This window comes from Elephas maximus, chromosome Y (assembly GCF_024166365.1).
Source record: "Elephas maximus indicus isolate mEleMax1 chromosome Y, mEleMax1 primary haplotype, whole genome shotgun sequence".
Classification (NCBI taxonomy): domain Eukaryota; kingdom Metazoa; phylum Chordata; class Mammalia; order Proboscidea; family Elephantidae; genus Elephas; species Elephas maximus.
In genome coordinates, this window is record NC_064847.1 from 4029893 (window position 1) to 4051170 (window position 21278).

The window sequence follows — 21278 nt, forward strand, 5'->3', positions numbered from 1 at the left end:
TTCTATGAGTCTAATATTACATTGACATCAAAGCTAGAAAAATACGCCAGTAGGGAAACAATAAAACAACTACAAAGAGATATGTTTTATGGATATGCCTGCAAAAATCCTGAAGAGTATGCTAGCAAAATCCAGCAGAAAATTACAAGGGTTATATTCCACGTTCAGACAGAAGGTATTCCCATCATACAAGCTGGCTGAATACATAAAAATTCATACGCATAATACAGCTCATTGAGAGAATGAAGAGCAAATTTACATCATCTCAGTGCAGAAGCAAACTGGACACAACCCAACAGCCTTTCGTGATGAAAACCCTTGGACTAGAATTAGAAGGATGCTTAACCTCAAAAGGAAATTTATTTAAAACCCCAAACTGACACCATATTCAATAGAGAAATACTAGAAGCACCCCATTACTGCCAAGAACAAAAGTAAGATGCCTGCTTTTGCCATTTGTATTCAACAGTACGGCCAAAGCTCTAGCCAGAGAAATTTAGCAAGATACAGATGGCATCAAATTAGAAGTGAAAAAGTAAAACCATCTCCTTCCATATATAACATAAACTTATAATAAAAAAAATTCTATAAAATTCACAAAAAAGCAAAACAACAAACAGCATCAGTGATAGTAAATAAGTTAAAATTGTAGGACATAATATCAAAACGAACTAAGTCCAGTATATTTCTCTGCACCAGAGATATACATTCTGAAAGGAAATCATTAAAACATTTGCACCTCGGTCTCCTTTTCATGCATTCTCTCCCAACACATTACACATGAGTTTGCCCAAGTATGGCCAGCAGCACAGATCCTGTTAGCAGGCATAGGCCTTGGGGTATGTTTTGTTGAACATCAAACTGAATTTGAAGGTGCTCTCCAGTGTGTGTTCTGTTGATGAGTCTGAAGATATCCTGGGCTGAGGATGTTGGGTCAGGCATTATGCAGGCAAAGTGAGCAAGCAACTGACGCTTTGCCAGCCTGTTAGCCAGCTGGGCTCCAGACCCTCTCCTTTACCTTTTCACTCTTTTTTGAAAATTCTGAAGACCACAACTGAATGGCCTCACTGCGCTCTCCACTGGTCCCCAGCCCCTGCCCTAGGAGAAAGTGCCGAGTCTTCATCTGGAATCCCAGAACATGCAGAAATTCCTTTCTCTTACTCGGTAGCCTGACTCCAGCACACACTGGCAATTTCCTGACAACAAATTTGAAAGCTCTGAGGGATCTGACGGTTTACTCATCAAGCCCACACATGCACACACAAACGCTCACACCGATACACACACTACTCCATGTGCACTTCAACAGCAGGACACTCCGGGGTTATCGCAGGCTCACATCTGTCACACACACACCCTCATCCCAACCTCATTTATGACAGGGCAGCAGTGAGAACCAAGTTGACTATTCCTCTGCACTGGCTTCCAGGTATGTGCTGTTTGAGTAGTTTGATGCTCCATCGACTCTATGGTAAAAGCCCTGGGTGCCCTAGAAGACAGACCTAGAGACACGCGCATACACACACAAAGACAGAGAGATAGAGAGAGAAAAGGATGCGAATGGAAAACACAAACACTCATTAAAATTGTTTATTAACCTGAAAATTTTTTAACGGGTTGTGTGAAATGCCTTGAGCTGCCCTGGAAAAACTCTTCTTTTCCCCCATAGGATGTATTAAATTGCTCCCACCAGGACTGAAAAATTGCCCTTGCTAAACTGTGCAAGGTGGCCTGTCTTCTCAGGATGGCTGTGGGAGGGTACACATATGTAGCAGAAAAGTCAAAAAAGATTCCAATGATCACAGCAGAAGAGATGAGGGGACAATGGTGTGAGACAGTGGGTAAGATCTGGTGGTGTGGTTTGGGAGGATGGCAGGAGGGGCCTCCTTCATGCTGAGCTCAACCTCAGGAACCTGCTGCAGGCCTGAGGGAGGCTTGACAGCCTTGGGACAACAGTTCAGAGAAGGGGTTCTCAGATCCTTTTTGCTTCTGTCAGAGTTGTCTCGGCTGGTCACGCTCCAAAATGAATTGAACTGCATCCCCCAGAGTTTACGTTGAGGTCCTAACCCCAGGTACCAGTGACCGTGACCGGGTCTAGAAAATAGTCTTTGAAGACATCATTGCTGAGGAGAGGCATCAGGACTGTAGGTCCCAATCCCCATCTGAGGGAAGCCCTGATAAAAGAGAAGAGGTACAGAGAGACAAACAGAGAGATGGTGTCCATATGGAGATGAATCCACAGGACAAGAAAACCCTGGGGCCAGCAGATGCTGAGGGAGACAAGAAAGGATCTGCCCCTAGAGCTTTCCAACAGAACCTGGCAGGCTCTCTGAATTTGGACCACGGCTCTGAGGCACTGCCTGTTGTTTAAAGCCACCCGCTGTGTGGCACTTTGCTAGGCATCCCTGAGAATCCAATCCAAGTGCCTCTACTGGGGTAAAGCTTCCCTAGCCTTCAGCTCTTTTGGACTACAGCCCTCCGGTATGCATGTCTCAGACTGACTCCCCGAATGTCTTGGGGTGACTCACTGTCTGCCTGTGTGCTTCAGGGCTGCAACTCCTCCGCTTGAGAAATTACAGTCCCTCGTCCCCAAAAGCACTCACTTCAGCCCTCTACCCCCCTGAGCTCTTACCTGATGTCCTCTCCACTCCTCCTTCTGGTCCTTTAGTCCCTCAGGTAGTACCGCAAGGGATCGACCCATAGGTCCTTGCAGATGATCTGGTACAGGAAAAGGATGGGTCAAGCCACGGCTCAGACCCTTTGCCCTAGCAGCAGGGGAACCCCCTAAGACCATTTGTGGTGTTATCCGCAGGCACCCACCTCAGTAATCCTGTTAGACCCTGGGCTGTTGTGGTCAGAGAACCAGCTGAAGAAGTGAAGCCTGCAGTCATGCTGTCTGCGGCAGCGGGACTCACGTTCATAGTCCCACAACCACTGGATTGCAGTGGAATGAGAGGCCCTGTATCCTGGTTGTGGGGGGAGGATGAAATGATGAGAGGAAGGGGCTGCATCTTGTTGTCCTGGACTTACCGCTCACACTCTCAAACCCCATGCAGATTGCCACCTCTAACCTGTGACGTTAACTTCATATTCCTTAATGATCATTTCATTCTGGAAATAGGGGTTGCTCTCAAAGAAAAACATGATCTTGCAGTGGTTCTCGGCGCCTCTGAACTCCTGCACCTGGACAAAAGGAGTGGAGGGGCAGGGTGTTAGGTGTTTTCAGGAGACCTGCCCTTGCCTGTTTGCAGGGATGGACTCTTTCCCGCTCCCCTCCCCCACCCGACTCCTGGGACTGACCTCCAAATTGGTCAAGTAGCTGAGAATGTCTTCCTCAAACTCACTGGTCATGGCCGATATCTGCGGGTGGTTCACAATCTGCTTTGGGTCAAGGAGTATGAATGGCTGGCGACATAAGCCCTCAAAGGAGGTGAACACACCTGGCTAGCACAGTGGCTAAAGTTGGAGGTCCTGCCACAGCCACCCTGCCTGCCCCTAACCATGGTCCCTCCTGGTGCACTGGATCGCTGGGCTTTGTGCTCATCTGAAGCTGTCTGCAGGCTCACTTGCAGTCAGCCGCCTGTCAGCTTCGGATCCGTCTCCTCTGTTGTGTGTGTGTGCTGAGGGCGGCCCTGACACTGGAAACACCTGCGTGTGGTGTGTCCGGAAGCTGGGTCCATGCGAAGGACAAGAACTGGGAGGCAAAGCCGACTTGTGAGGAGGACCTTTGTTTTAGCATTGCCCCAGCCGTAGTGACAAATTGGTGAAGAAGCGCGGTCATGGGCTCTGGTCCTTTGAGCGATTCTTCTGCTCTCTGTGGACTCTGCTCCTACTTCCTGGGAAGTTTTGCCCTGCTCACTACATGGCCTAAGGGTTTAAAGGCAGTCCCTTGATCACGGTCCTCTTAGGGTGGCTGCTAGCAGGGGACTCTCCCACCACCAAATCCTCCCTGGACTGTCTGCATGAGCCCCACCCCCCTTTCCTACACCAAGCCCTCAACCCCCCTCCCCAGCCTTAGACGCCAACGGAAGACAAACCAAGTAAGGATACTGCTTGGGCCCAGAAGCCGGGGATGCACTGGATGATGAGTCTTCTCTGGTCCAGGTATGGCTTGCAAGTCTGCAACAGCTTACGCCGCAGGCAAAAGTAGGCCCTGTTGGCTCTGGTGTTCCAGGCGTTCAGCTCTAATTGAATAATCTCCAGGGCCTCCAGGGAGCGCCCGAGGCTGCAGGGTGCAGGCGATGGCTGGGCCTGCTTGGGCTCGGGCTCTTCGCGCTGCTCCTGCTCCTCCGCCTGTTCCTGCTCTTCCTTGTCCCCCACGGTCACTACCTCCACCTCCTCAATTACGTCCCCCACCACCACCACCACCTCCTCATGAGCCTCCGCTCTCTCCCCCCAGACCCCGCTCTCCTCTACCAGCACCCCACAGAAGATGGCGGCCTCCTCAGGCGTCTGGTCCTTCGCCTGCGCACCAGCTGCGACCTGCTGCGGCTTGGCGCTACAGCTCTCCGGGGGCTGCTCCCCGGGACACCCTGGGAACCATCCTTCAAAAGGACCACTTCGAAGGCCGAGGTCCTCCCAACCTCCCGGGGCAGCCCTGCCTTCCCCAGGCCGCGCCTCACTCGCCATGGGGCTAGTGGCCGCTGAGGCGGGTGTCACGGGTGGGGCTGGGGGGGAAGACCCCCCGGCGACAGTGGACCGACCTGGCCCTGGTCAGCCGCTCTTCTCAGAATTCTCCGCTCGTGGAGAGCGACGTTGGGTGCCCGCAGGTCTCTGTGGAGAGACTCTCGGCACTTGGCGGGAACGGGCCTTGTCGCGCCACTGGCGACGTCGCCAAAGGCAACCAATCAGTGACGGCCAGGGGCGGAGACTGCTCCTACTCCTACCCCGCCCCTTGCCTCGATCAGACTCAGGGCAGCCTCTGCACTACCGGGCCCCAGCCTGCAGAGGGCGCCCTGCACAGGACAGAGGGGGTCATCTTGGCTTTCCAGATGGAACGTGGCTGGACCCTGGTCATTAGCGCTGCAGGAGGTCCAGGCTGCACCTACAGGCACATGGTGGGGCCTCTCTACTGTGCCTACCTCCAGAGGTACTCATTTGTCTCTCCGTCCTCAGTTGGATACTCTGGTGGCGTAGTGTCTAAGTGCTGCTGCTGCTAACCAAAGGGCCGGCAGTTCAAACCCACCAGGCGCTCCTTGGAAACTCTATGGGGCATTTCTACTCTGTCTCCTAGGGTCGCTATGAGTGAAAATCAATGGAGGGCAACAGGTTTTGTGCGTGGCTCTTCAGTTGGGGACAACTCATGACGTGGTGCCCCATGCGGAGAGCCTGCATCATAGGGCTTCCTCACTCCACCCAGCCTGAAACCCTCCTGTCACATCTGATCTCCAGGAGAACTGCTCGCAGGCAATCTCGCGTTGTTGGTTGTGGCGGGAAGCATCCTCTTTCCAAGCTCTCCCCATCATGTTCCCTGTGGAGCCTCAACACCACCTACCGCGGCCGTGAAGCCCCTCCCCCATCAGCCTGCTTGTTAGACAGAAATGGTGGCAGTGAGGGCGGCTGAGAACCCAAACCAAACCCGCTGAAGTCCTGTTGATTCAATCCTTAAACCTTAGAGAAGCTCAGTCATATTTCTTTTTTAGATCTGAAACTGCAAGCCAAGTATTTTGAAGTCTGGATCAACACACCCTGCTTATTATTCCCAGGAAAACTACCTGAGGGACCACTTTACTACCTTTCAGTCAGAAACCTTAGAAGGACTTGGGTTTCCACATTAGCATTTAAAATCCTTCTTTGTTTTATCTGTCTGCCCTTTTCATTTTCTTGTCTGAGTTCATTTATCTTTTTGTTTTCCCTTTTTTTTTTTTTTTTTATTGTCGAGTAATAGGAAGACTATGAAGTAACGTTCCACAGGTTTCTGCTTAATCTCTATTATATTTTCTAAAGCAGGGTGTAGGCATAGTTAGTTGCACAGATTCCTTCCAAATCTCTCTGCCATTCTCTCTGACTTTCACTCAACAGAGAAAGAGCCAAGGGGAAGGCAAAGTAACTGCGCATAACACTTTGATCCCTTGTGTCATACTCATGATGTCCTTTTGGACATTCTCAAGCCATTTGCCCACCCACTTAAAGGAAAAAAATTACCTGCCAGTCACTTTTGACTCGTGGTGACCTCATGTGTGTCAGAGTAGACCTTCTCCATAGAGTTTTGAATGGAAGATTTTTTTGGAAGTAGAGTGCCAGACCTTTCTTCCAAGGTGCTTCTAAGTGATCCCCCAAACTTTTTGTTAATAGCCAGTCATGAGGGGCATCTGCACAATCCTGGACCCTCTAGTATGGCCAATGTGGAGATAAAATTTTATGTAAAACTGCACTCAAATACACACAGCAAAGCAGAGTAGGTAATGAGAACAAACTCTTTATTGATGCATTATGTAAAGACCTTATTGAAAACTAAATTAATCAGAGGCTGGAGTTGGCTAGAGTGCTCAGCAAACTTTCTCTGTGTTTTTGTTTTGTTTCAATTTTATTGCGGTAAAATATAAATAACAGTCGTTATCAACTCACCTTTTTTTTTTTAAGTTTACAATTAACAGATGTTAAGTGAACTGATAATACTCTGAAAACATGTACAAATATGTTGTTCCAGGATTTTTTCCTCTTCTCAAATAGTCACTCTGTACCCATTAAACAATAACTCATTAGCATATTCTAGATACCTCATATAAATGGAACTGTAAAATATTTATCAGGTTTTGTGTGACTTCTTTTACTTAATGTTTTCATAATTCTTCCATGTCATAAAGTGCATTACAATGCCATTCTTTTTGGTGGCTGCCTAATATTCCATTGTCTGTATCATATTTTGTATATCAGTGCATCTGTTGACGGACACTTAAATATTTCTACTCTTTGTCTATCATGAACCATGCTTCAATAAACGTTGGTGTACAAATACTTGCTTTAGTCCTTCAGTTCATTTCTTTGGAATTTATACTTAGGAGTGTTATTGCTACTTGCTATGGTAATTCTCTTTTGTCCATTTATTATGTTGTTACTTATTAATTGAGTTGTGAGGATTTTTGTTTACTTCAGGTGTAGCTCATACTGAAAGCTGTAGTTTTGATTTTCATCAGCAAGTCCTTCCAGTCATCTTTGCTTTCATCAAGCTGGGCTGTGTCTTCCCACTATCGCATGTTGTTAATGGGTCTTCCTTCAATCCTGATGACACATTCTTCTTCACATAGTCCATCTTCTCTGCTTAGTCCACATACAGATTAAATACATATCATGAAAGGATACAACCTTGATGCAAGCGTTTCTGATTTTAAACCACAACCAACACCCACGGAAGCAGCAGTCAAGAAATCAATTGGCTTATTGCCTTGGGCAAATCTGCTGCAACAGTCCTCTTAAAATTTTGAAAAGCCAAGATGTCATTTTTGAGGACTGAGCTGCACCTGAACCAAGCCATGATGTTTTCACTTGCCTCATATGCATGAGAATGCTGTACAATGAATAAAGAAGATGGAAGAAGAATTGATAACTTTAGAGTATGGTGTTGACAAAGAATATAGAATATTCTGTGGTCTGCTAGAAGATTGAGCAAATCTGTCTTGGAGGAAATACAGACTGAATGTTCCTTGAAAGCAAGGATAGAGAGAGTTTGTCTCATCTACTTTGGACATGATTTCAGGTGGGACCAGTCCCTGGAAAATGACATCATGATTATTAAGATAGAGAACAGGGGAGCGGGGCCAAGATGGCGGACTAGGTGGATGCTACCGCGGATCCCTCTTGCAACAAAGACTCGGAAAAACAAGGGAATCGATCACATACATAACAATCTACGAACTCTGAACAACAAGCACAGACTTAGAGATGGAAAACGAACAAATATGGGCAGACGGCGACCGTTTTCAGAACCAGGAGCCAGCGTACCAGGCAGGTGACCTTCGGAGCCCGATCTGGGGCAGAGCCCAGGGGGGCAGACGGCACAGAAAGGGGGCCCACCCCTTCCCCCCCGAACCCATCCCGGGAGGAAGTCTAGCTGGTTGGCGCGGGCGGAGTAGAGGCGCAGCCGGAGGGAGAAGCACACCCGGGAGGCAGTGACTGATCTGGGAGTGGGGAGAACAGCGTCCCAGCTGGGGTGCCGTCCTGCCGGGAGTTAGGTGAGAAGCCGACGGGGTGCGAGTGGGGGGGCGGGGGGATCAACTATATTTCCCTAAAGTGACCCCGGGGCGGGGCCCACAAGTTCGTGCGGGGGGACGCACACCCAGTCCGCGCGTGTGGTGCGGCACACCGGAGGGAGAAATCCCTGGAAGTGACTGTTCTCAAAGCGGGGAAAGCAGCATCCCAGACGGGGAGCCATTCCGCTGGGATCTGGGCGTGCGCGCAGGCGGGGTGTGAGCGCGGGGTCCATTATTATTACCCTGAATTGACCCAGGGGGCGGGCCCACCTGGTCGTTCGAGTGACGCCCACCCAGTTCTCGAGAGAGGTGTGGCGCACCAGAAGGAGAAGTCCCCGGGAGGAAGTGACTGGTTCCAGAACGGGGAAAGCAGCGTCCCAACCCGGAAGTCATCCCGCTGGGATTTGGGCGCGCACACGGGAGGGGCGTGACCGCGGGGGCCCAATTATAATCGCCTGAATAGACCCTGGGGGCGGGCCCACCCGTTCGTGCGGGAAACGCCCACCCAGTGCCCTCCAGCGGTGCCGGGCACCGGAGGGAGAAGTCCCCAGGAGGAAGTGACTGGTATCCGAGCAAGGAAAGCAGTGTCCTAGCCGGGGACCTGTCCCGCCCGGATTTTGGCGAACGGGGGCGGAGCGTGAACGTGGTGTTCAGCTCTATATTCTGTGGTGCTACACTCCTAGCTCTCAGATCCCTACCCCACCCTCCCCAGGCGGCCCCATTAACATCCGAATACCCAGAGCCAGAGGGAGAATTCAGATAGGGATCTGACTGCATTTTTTTTTTTAGCCAACTACCTGGAAAATCTAGTTTCCCAGTGATGGCTCGGAGACAGCAGTCCATATAAAAGCACATAAAGAAACAGACCATGACAGCTTCTACAACCCCCCAAACAAAAGAATCAAAATCTTTCCCAAATGAAGATACAATCCTGGAATTATCAGATGCAGAATATAAAAAACTAATTTACAGAATGCTTAAAGATATCACAAATGATATTAGGATAAATGCAGAAAAAGCCAAAGAACACACTGATAAAACTGTTGAAGAACTCAAAAAGATTATTCAAGAACATAGTGGAAAAATTAACAAGTTGCAAGAATCCATAGAGCGACAGCATGTAGAAATCCAAAAGATTAACAATAAAATTACAGAATTTGACAACGCAATAGAAAGTCAGAGTAGCAGACTCGAGCAATTAGAATGTAGACTGGGACTTCTGGAGGACCAGGGAAACAACACCAACATAGCTGAAAAAAAATCAGATAAAATAATTAAAAAAAATGAAAAAACCCTAAGAATCATGTGGGACTCTATCAAGAAGGATAACTTGCGAGTGATTGGAGTCCCAGAACAGGGAGGGGGGACAGAAAACACAGAGAAAATAATTGAAGAACTCCTGACACAAAACTTCCGTGACATCATGAAAGACGAAAGGATATCTATCCAAGATGCTCATTGAACTCCGTTTAAGATTGATCCAAAAAGAAAAACACCAAGACATATTATCATCAAACTTGCCAAAACCAAAGACAAACAGAAAATTTTAAAAGCAGCCAGGGAGAAAAGAAAGGTTTCCTTCAAGGGAGAATCAATAAGTTCAGACTACTCAGCAGAAACCATGCAGGCAAGAAGGGAATGGGACGACGTATACAGAGCACTGAACGAGAAAAACTGCCAACCAAGGATCATATATCCAGCAAAACTCTCTCTGAAATATGAAGGAGAAATTAAGATATTTACAGATAAACACAAGTTTAGAGAGTTTGCAAAAACTAAACCAAGACTGCAAGAAATGCTAAAGGAGATTGTTTGGCCGGATGACCAATAATATCAGGTACCAGCACAATACAAGGTCACAAAACAGAAAGTCCTGATATCAACGCAACTCAAATAGGGAAAGCACAAAAACAAACAAATTAAGACTAATTCTAAAAAATAAATAAATAAACAAAATAATACACATAACAGGAAATCATGGAAATCAATAGATAAACAATCACAATAATCAAAAAGAGGGACTAAATATAGGAGGCATTGAACTGCCAGATGGAGAGTGATACAAGGCGATATAGAACGATACAAGTTAGGTTTTTACTTAGAAAAATAGGGGTAAATAAAAAGGTAACCACAAAAAGGAATATCAATTCCATAACTCAAGAAAAAAGCCAAGAAAAACGTAACGACTCAATAAACACAAAGTTAAACATTATGAAAATGAGGATCTCACAAGCTACTAAGAAAAACGTCTCAGCACAAAAAAGCATGTGGAAAAATGAAATGGCCAACAACACACATGAAAAGGCATCAAAATGACAGCACTAAAAACTTACTTATCTATAATTATGCTGAATGTAAATGGACTAAATGCACCAATATAGAGACAGAGAGTCACGGACTGGATAAAGAAACACGATCCATCTATATGCTGCCTACAAGAGACACACCTGAGACTTAGAGACACAAACAAACTAAAACTCAAAGGATGGAAAAAAATATATCAAGCAAACAATAAGCAAAAAAGAAGAGGAGCAGCAATATTAATTTCTGACAAAATAGACTTTAGACTTAAATCCGCCACAAAGGATAAGGAAGGACACTATATAATGATAAAAGGGACAATTGATCAGGAAGACATAACCATATTAAAATTTTACGCACCTAATGACAGGGCTGCAAGATACATAAATCAAATTTTAACAGAATTGAAAAGTGAGATAGACACCTCCACATATATAGTAGGAGACTTCAAACACCACTTTCGGAGAAGGACAGGACATCCAGTAAGAAGCTCAATAGAGACACGGAAGACCTACTTACAACAATCAACCAACTTGACCTCATTGACTTATACAGAAATCTCCACCCAACTGCTTCAAAGTATACTTTTTTTTCTAGTGCACATGGAACATTCTCTAGAATAGACCACATATTAGGTCATAAAACAAATCTTTCCAGAATCCAAAACATCGAAATATTACAAAGCATCTTCTCAGACCACAAGGCAATGAAGCTAGAAATCAATAACAGAAAACCTAGGGAAAAGAAATCAAATACTTGGAAAATGAACAATACCCTCCTGAAAAAAGACTGGGTTATAGAAGACATCAAGGAGGGAATAAGGAAATTCTTAGAAAGCAACGAGAATGAAAATACTTCCTATCAAAACCTCTGGGACACAGCAAAAGCAGTGCTCAGAGGCCAATTTATATCGATAAATGCACACATACAAAAAGAAGAAAGAGCCAAAATCAGAGAACTGTCCCGACAACTTGAACAAATAGAAAGTGAGCAACAAAAGAACCCATCAGGCACCAGAAGAAAACAAATAATAAAAATGAGAGCTGAACTAAATGAATTAGAGAACAGAAAAACAATTGAAAGAATTAACAAAGCCAAAAGCTGGTTCTTTGAAAAAATTAACAAAATTGATAAACCACTGGCTAGACTGACTAAAGAAAAACAGGAAAGGAAACAAATAACCTGAAAAAGAAACGAGAAGGACCACATCACAACAGAACCAAATGAAATCAAAAGAATCATATCAGATTACTACATAAAATTGTACTCTAACAAATTTGAAAACCTAGAAGAAATGGATAAATTCTTGGAACAATACTACCTACCTAAACTAACACATTCAGAAGTAGAACAACTAAATAGACCCATAACAAAAAAAGAGATTGAAATGGTAATCAAAAAACTTCCAACAAAAAAAAGTCCTGGCCCAGATGGCTTCACTGCAGAGTTCTACCAAACCTTCAGAGAAGACTTAACACCATTACTATTGAAGGTATTTCAAAGTATAGAAAAAGACGGAATACTACCCAACTCATTCTATGAAGCTACCATCTCCCTGATACCAAAACCAGGTAAAGACATTACAAAAAAAGAAAATTTGAGACCTATATCCCTCATGAACATAGATGCAAAAATCCTCAACAAAATTCTAGCCAATAGAATCCAACAACACATCAAAAAAATAATACACCCTGATCAAGCGGGATTTATACCAGGTATGCAAGGCTGGTTTAATATCAGAAAAACCATTAATGTAATCCATCACATAAATAAAACAAAAGATAAAAACCACATGATCTTATCAATAGATGCAGAAAAGGCATTTGACAAAGTTCAATACCCATTTATGATAAAAACTCTCAGCAAAATAGGAATTGAAGGAAAATTCCTCAACATAATAAAGGGCATATATGCAAAGCCAACGGCCAATATCATTCTAAATGGAGAGAACCTAAAAGCATTTCCCTTGAGAACGGGAACCAGACAAGGATGCCCTTTATCACCGCTCTTATTCAACATCGTACTTGAAGTCCTAGCCAGGGCAATTAGGCTAGACAAAGAAATAAAGGGTATCCAGATTGGTAAGGAGGAAGTAAAGCTATCACTATTTGCAGATGACATGATCGTATACGTGGAAAACCCTAAGGAATCCTCCAGAAAACTACTGAAACTAAGAGAAGAGTTTGGAAGAGTCTCAGGATATAAAATAAACATACAAAAATCACTTGGATTCCTCTGCATCAACAAAAAGAACACCGAAGAGGAAATAACCAAATCAATACCATTCACAGTAGCCCCCAAGAAGATAAAATACTTAGGAATAAATCTTACCAAGGATGTAAAAGACCTATACAAAGAAAACTATAAAACTCTGCTACAAGAAATTCAAAAGGACATACTTAAGTGGAAAAACATACCCTGCTCATGGATAGGAAGACTTAACATAGTAAAAATGTCTATTCTACCAAAAGCCATTTATACATATAACGCACTTCCAATCCAAATACCAATGTCATACTTTAAGGGGATAGAGAAACAAATCACTAATTTCATATGGAAAGGAAAGAACCCCCGGATAAGCAAAACATTATTGAAAAAGAAGAAGAAAGTGGGAGGCCTCACCCTACCTGATTTCAGAACCTATAATATAGCTACAGTAGTCAAAACAGCCTGGTACTGGTACAACAACAGGCACATAGACCAATGGAACAGAATTGAGAATCCAGATATAAATCCATCCACGTATGAGCAGCTGATATTTGACAAAGGACCAGTGTCAGTCAATTGGGGAAATAATAGTCTTTTTAACAAATGGTGCTGCCATACCTGGATATCCATTTGCAAAAGAATGAAACAGGACCCATACCTCACACCATGCTCAAAAACTAACTCCAAGTGGATCAAAGACCTAAACATAAAGACTAAAACGATAAAAATCATGGAAGAAAAAAATGGGATCTACCCTAGGAGCCCTAATACAGGGCATAAACAGAATACAAAACATTACCAAAAATGATGAAGAGAAACCAGATAACTGGGAGCTCCTAAAAATCAAACACCTATGCTCATCTAAAGACTTCACCAAAACAGTAAAAAGACCACCTACAGACTGGGAAAGAATATTCAGCTATGACATCTCAGACCAACGCCTGATCTCTAAAATCTACATGATTCTGTCAAAACTCAACCACAAAAAGACAAACAACCCAATCAAGAAGTGGGCAAAGGATATGAACACACATTTCACTAAAGAAGATATTCAGGCAGCCAACAGATACATGAGAAAATGCTCCCGATCATTAGCCATTAGAGAAATGCAAATTAGAACTATGATGAGATTCCATCTCACACCAACTAGACTGGCATTAATCCAAAAAACACAAAATAATAAATGTTGGAGAGGCTGCGGAGAGATTGGAACTCTCATACACTGCTGGTGGGATTGTAAAATGGTACAACCACTTTGGAAATCCATCTGGCGTTATCTTAAACAGTTAGAAATTGAACTACCATACAACCCAGAAATACCACTCCTCGGAATATACCCTAAAGATCCAAGAGCCTTCACACAAACAGATATATGCACACCCATGTTTATTGCAGCTCTGTTTACAATAGCAAAAAGCTGGAAGCAACCAAGGTGTCCATCAACGGATGAACGGGTAAATAAATTGTGGTATATTCACACAATGGAATACTATGCATCGATAAAGAACAGTGACGAATCTCTGAAACATTTCATAACATGGAGGAATCTGGAAGGCATTATGCTGAGCGAAATGAGTCAGTTGCAAAAGGACAAATATTGTATAAGACCACTATTATAAGATCTTGAGAAATAGAAAAAACGGAGAAGAACACATACTTATGTGGTTACAAAGTGGGGAGGGAGGGAGGGAGGGAGAGGGCTTTTTATTGACCAATCTGTAGATAAGAACTGCTTTGGGTGAAGGGAAAGACAACACTCAAAACAAGGAAGGTCAGCCTAATTGGACTGGATTAGAAGTAAAGAGGTTTCCGGGATGAAATGGAAGCTTCAAAGGTCCGCGAAGCAGGGGCTGGGGTCTGGGGAACTTGGTTTGAGGGGACTTCTAAGTCAATGGGCAAAATAATTCTATTATGAAAACACTCTGCATTCCCACTTTGAATTGTGGTGCCTGGGGTCCTAAATGCCAACAAGCGGCCATCTAAAATACATTAATTGGTCTCAACCCACCTGGAGCAAAGGCAAAGGAAGAACACCAAGGTCACACGACAACTAAGAACCCAAGAGACAGAAAGGGCCACATGAACCAGAGACCTACATTATCCTGAGACCAGAAGAACTAGTTGGTGCCCGGCCACAATCGATGTCTGCCCTGTCAGGGAGCACAACAGACAACTCCTGAGGGAGCAGGAGACCAATGGGATACAGACCCCAAATTCTCACTAAAAGACCACACCTAATGGTATGATTGCGACTAGAGGAATCCCAGAGACAATGCTCCCCAGAACTTCTGATGGCACAGGACAGGAACCATCCCTGAAGACAAATCATCAGGCATGAAAAGGACTGGTCAGTGGGGGGGAGAGAGATGCTGATGAAGAGTGAGCTAATTAAATCAGGTGGACACGGGAGAGTGTGTAGGCAACTCTTGACTGGGGGGGGATGGGAAGATAGAGAGAGAGGGAAGATGGCAAAATTGGCACGAAACGAGAGACTGTAAGGGTTGACTCAATAGGGGGAGAGCAAGTGGGAGAAGGGAGTAAGATGTATGTAAACCTACATGTGACAGACTGATTGGAATGGTAAATGTTCACTTGAAGCTTAATAAAAATTAAAAAAAAAAAAAAAGATAGAGAACAGGTAAAAAATAGAAGACCCTTAGTCAGATGGATTGATACCGTAGTTGCAATATGGGCTCAAACAAAGCAACAATTCTTAGGATTGGCCTTACCCAGGCATTGTCTTTTTTCCGTTGTTCATACAGTCACTGTGAGTGAAAACTAACTTGATGGCACCTAAGAACAACAAGTAATTCTATGTTTAACTTTCTGAAGAACCACCAAATTGTTTTCCATAGAAGCTGCATTATTTGATATTCCCAGCACCAAAGCAGACATGCTCTGTTTCTCCACTTCTATGCACATTGTTTTGTTTTTGTTTTAAGGGGTGGGTGTTGTTTTTATAATAGGCTAATAGAGGTAAAGTAGTATCTCATGCATTTCATTTGAATTTGTCTAATGACTAATGGTGTTGAGCATTTCTTTTTGTGGTTAATGGTTATTTGCATATCTCCTTTTAGAAAGTCTACCTAAGTCCGCTGCCAATTTTTAAGTGGGCTCTTTGTTTTTTAATTTGTCTTGTTGCTGTCATTGTTTTGTTTGTACTAGTTCTTTGTATATTCTGGATATTAATCCCTTATCAAGAATGTAACATGCACATATTATCACCTAGTCTCTGTTTTCTGTTCTTTTCGGTCTTCTGATACTGCGCACACTTTCAAAATTTTAGTTATGAAATCCAGTTTTCTAATTGCGTTTCTTAAGACAGGTTTGCTTATTCTTCTGGAAGTACGTGGTATGTTCAATACTCTTCACCCACACCGTAGTGTAAAGATATTAATTCTCCTTCTGTCTTCCTTAATCATTTCTGGCTTTCCCATGCCAAAAAGTGATTAAAAATGCTATGGCTTGGGTCAGGTACACCTTAGTTCTCTAAGCAAAATCTTTGGTTGTTAATACTTTGAAGAGGTCTTTTGCATCAGATTTGCCCAACGTAACTGATTTTTTGACTGCTGCTTCCATGGGCATTGATTGTGGATTCAAGCAAAATGAAATCCTTGACATCAATATTTTCTCCATTTCTCATGATGTTGTTTATCGGTCCAGTTGTGAGGACTTTTGTTTTCTTTATGGTGAGGTGTAATCCCTACTGAATGCTGCAGTCTTTGGTCTTTTTCAGTAAGTACTTAAAGACCTCTATGCTTTTGTCAAGCGATGTTGTATCATGCATATTCAGGTTGTTAATAAATCTTCCTTCAGTACCGTTGCTACATTGTCCCTAAGTCCATCTTCTGGAATTATTAGTTTGGCATACAAATTTAACAAATATGGTGAAAGAATACACTGCTGGCCCACAGGTTTTCTGATTTTAACCCACTCAATATCCACTTATTCTGTTCTAACAACTGATCTTCTCTCTGTATACCAGTTCTGCATGAGCGCAATTAGTGTCCTGGAATTGCGGTTCTTCGCAGCATTATCCATCATTAGTTATGATCCACAGAGTAGAATGCCTTTGCACACTCGATAAAAAACAGGTACACATTTTTGTGGTATTGTCTGCTTAGCCAAGATCATTCCGACATCACCAATGATATGCCTCATTCCACACCCTCTTCTCAATATGGCTTGACTTTTTTTGCATTTCCCTCTCACAGTTCCACTACAACTGGTTTTTAATTCTTTTCAGCAAAATTTTACTTGTGTGATATTAATGATATAGTCTGATAATTTTTGCATTCTGTTGGATGACTTTCTCTGGAATGGGCACAAATAAAGACCTCTTCTAGGTATCCGGCCCAGGAACTTTCTTCCAAATTTCTTGGCATAAACAAGTGAGTACTTCCAGCATTTCATTTGTTTGCAGAATCATCTCAGTTGGTCTTCTGTCAATTCCTGGAGTTTGTTTTTCACCAGTACCTTCAGTGTAGCTTGGAATTCTTCCATAAGACCCTCAGTTCATAACTGCATGCTACTTACTAAAATGGTTGAATGTCAACCAGTTATTTTATGTACGGTGTATTCCTTCCATCTTCTTTTGATGCTACCTCTACGTTTTAATAGTTTTCCCATAGAATAATTCGTAATTGCAACTTAAGGTTTCAAGATTCTCTTCAGGTTTTTTAGCTTGAAAAATAATGCATGTGTTCTCTTTTGATTTTCCAATGCCTGGTCTTTGCACATTTCATAATACTGTAATTTGCCTTCTCGAGCTGCCTTATGAAATATTTTGTTCAGCTCTGTTACTTCGTCATTACTTCTATTCCCTTTAACTGCTCTACATTAAAAAGCAAGCATTAGAGTCTCTTTGGACACTATTTTGATCTTTTCTTCATTTCCTGTCTTCTTAATGACCTTTAACTTCCTACATTATATTGTCCTTGATGTCATCCCACAGCTCATCTGGTCTTCTGTCATTAATGTTCAGTGTATCAAATGATTTCCTGAGATGGTCTCTAAGTTCAGGTGGGATACACTCAAGGTCGTATTTTGCCTTTCATGGCCTTGTTTTAATATTCTTCAGCTTGAATTTGAACTTGTATGTGGGTAATTGGTGGTTTTGTCCACAGTCAGCTCTTGGCCTTGCTCTGATGATAATGAGTTTTCTTACAGTCTGTATACACAGATGTGGGGTCCTGGTGGCACAGTGGTTGAAACATTTGGCTGCTAACCAAAAGCTTGGCATTTCCAATCCATCAGCTGCTTTGTAGAAACCCTATGGGGTACTTCTACTCTGTCCTGTAGGGTCACTATGAGTTAGATACGGCTTGAAGGGAACAGGTTTGGTTTTGATTTGCTTTTTTACACCCAGATGTAGACCATTTTGTTCCTGTTTATTCCATTTTGTTGGGTTCACATGTATAGTCACCATTCATGTTGTTGAAAAAGGTATCTGCAATGACTAAGTCATTAATCTAGCAAAATTGTGTCATGTGATCTTCAGCATCATTTCTACTGCCAAAGCCGTATTTTTCAACTACTGATCCTCCTTCTTTGTTGCTAACTTTTACATACTAATCACCATTAATATCAATGCACCTTGGTTGATCAATTTCAGACTGCAGAAGTTGGTACAAGTCTCCAATGTATTCATCTTTAGCAATAGTAGTTGGTGCCCAAATTTGAAAAACAGTTGTATTAACCATCTTCCATGTAGGTGTAGGGGTAGTATCCTATCACTGACAGTGTTGTATTTCAGGAAGGACATTGAAATATTGTTTTATGAAGAGCGTCACACCATTCCTCTTCAATTTGTAATTCCCATGTAGAGGGCCACATGATCACCCAACCAAAAATGGGCAATACCAGTCCATTTCAGCTCATTAATTCCTAAGATGTGGATCTTCATGTGTTTCACTTCATTTTGACGAATTCCAATTTTTCTAGATTCATACTTCATGTATTATATGTTCCTATTATTAATGGATGTTTGCAGTGATTTATTCTTATTCTGAGTGTTGCCACATCAGCAAATGAGGGTCCCAAAAGCTTACTCCATTGACATCATTTCAGTTGACTCTACTTTGAGGAGGCTGCTTTTCCCCAGAGGAATTTTTAATGCCTTCCAACCAGAGGGCAGCACTATATCAGATAATATTCCACTGCTATTTATAAGGTTTCCACTGGTCAATCTTGTGAGAATTAGACTGCCTACTCCTTCTTCCTAGTCTGGAAGATTCACTGAAATCTGTCCACAATGGGACACCCTGCAGGTATTTGAAATCCCACTGGCACAGCTTTCAGCATCACAGCAACACTCAACCCACCACCACCAACAGACAAAGTGGCTGGCAATATACGACAAATTTGCTCCTATACATTTACAAGGGATGGCATCAAAGTACAAGGAGGGTGGCCCCTGGGTCAGGATGGCCTACTGCCCCTTCACCACCATGGGTTGGAAGCTGTGGGCAAAGCACATGGTCTTCATGATGACCCCATGCAGGAAGTCCACACCTTCTGCCACAAAGCCACCAGCTGTTCTGGTTCTTAGCAGATCCCAGTGAAGCTGGAGAGAATTCTTGATGGACAGATTTTGTTTTCTTTGTTTGAGTACTTTAAATCTGTCGTCTTGCTGACTGTTCATTTCCAATTATTTTGAATTTTGTTTGTTTTGTCTGTGGTAAAATCACACATGACAAAACATATACCATCTCAAAATGTACATGTACAATTTACCTTCATGGGCCCTGATATACATTCAGCTGTTAATCTTATTGAGACTCTCTTCTGCATGACAAGTTGCTTCTCCCTTGATGCACTCAAAACTCCCTCTCTGAGTTTTCACAATTGAATATAATGATTTTCAGTAGAGTTCCCTTTTGAGGTTACTTCAAATGTGTTGAGTTTCTCGAATGTGTGTATTCATTTCTTCCTTAAAATGGGATGTTTCTGGTCATTAGCTCTTCAAATTTTGTTTTGTTCCTTTAATGGCCTATCTCCCATAATTTGTATTTTGGTATACTTGATGTTGATAGGACATTTAAACAAACAAACAAAAAATAGTTGCTATGGGGTTAATTCCTACTCATTCTGTACATACAGGACAGAGTATAACAGCTCTGTAGGAGTTCCAAAGATGTAAATCTTTATGGAAGCAGACTGGAATCCTGCTCTTGCAGACCAGAAGGCGGGTTCAAACTACAGACGGTCCACTCTTTGGCCAAACCCACAGCCACTGCTTTGCATTCTTCCTACTTACTTTAACTTTTTTTCCCATGACTGGAAAATTTTAATTTCTCTGTCAATAGAAGTGTATTGATTGCTTTTTCTGCCTGTCCAAATCTTCTGTTGAGACTCCCAATTAAAATTTTCACTTTAGTAATTTTACTTTTTTACCTCCGAAAAACTCACTTTTATATTTTCTATAACTTTACTAGTATTCTCATTGTGTACGTACAGAGACTTTTTTTTTCTCTGTTTCTTTAGCTCTTTGTCCATATTTGTCTTTCTTTCTTTGAGCACAGGATCTTGATTCCTTGAACCTTAACCTTCTTTCTCCTTGCATATGGAGGTTGTAACTTTGTGCCCCACTTTATGTTAGGATATGGATGACAATTGAAAACTTCATGGCTTGGGTCAGGTGCACCTTAGTCCAAGTGTTCAGGATAGTGTTTTTTCAGCATATTCATTCAATGTGTATGCTGAACAAAGAATCCAAGAAGCTGGACTACATGAAAAAGAACAGGGCATCAAGATTGGAGGAAGATTCATTAATAACCTGTGATATGCAGATGACACGATTTTGTTGAAGTGAACAGGACTCAAAACACTGTTTAATGAAGGTCAAAGACCATAGGCTTCAGTAAGGGGTATACATCAACATAAAGAAAAAATACTTCCAACTGGACCAATAAGTAACATCATGATAAATGGAGAAAAGATTGAAGTTATCAAGGATTTCATTTTACTTGGATCCATAATCAAAACCCATGGAAGCAGCAGTCAAACATCAAACGGTGCATGCAGTGAGCAAATCTACTGCAAAATACTGATTTAATGTGATAAAAAGCAAAGATGTTACCATGAAAACCAAGGTGCACCTGAACCAAGCCGTGGTATTTTCATTCACCTCGTACACATGAGAAAGCAGGATGATGAATAAGGAAGACCAAAGAGGAATTCACAATTTTGAATTGTGGTGCTGGTGAATAATATTGAAAATACCATGGACTGCCAAAAGAACAAACAGACCTGTCTTGGAAGAAGTACAACCACAATGTTCCTTAGAAGCGAGAATGGTTATGTTGGATATGTTATCAGGAGGGATCAGTCTCTTGACAAGGCCATCATGCTTGGTAAAGTAAAGGGCCAGCGAATATAGAAAGACCCTCAATAGAATGGACTGATGCAGTGGCTGCAGCAATGGGCTCAAGTATAAAAAATGATTGTGAGGGTGGTGTAAGACTGGGCAGTGTTTAGTGCTATTTTGCATAGGGTCACTCTGAGTCAGAAGCAACTCAAGGGCACCTAATAACAATATTGCAAGTGATTCCCCGTACCCCACGTGTCTGTCAGTTTGTC

General features: G+C 42.9%; 1 pseudogene; it reads right to left on the reverse strand.

The window, feature by feature from the left end:
- Window positions 1-1119: 1119 nt before the first annotated feature.
- LOC126069844 (testis-specific Y-encoded protein 2-like) lies at window positions 1120-4629 on the reverse strand (annotated as a pseudogene).
- Between the last annotated feature and the right edge of the window lie 16649 nt (window positions 4630-21278).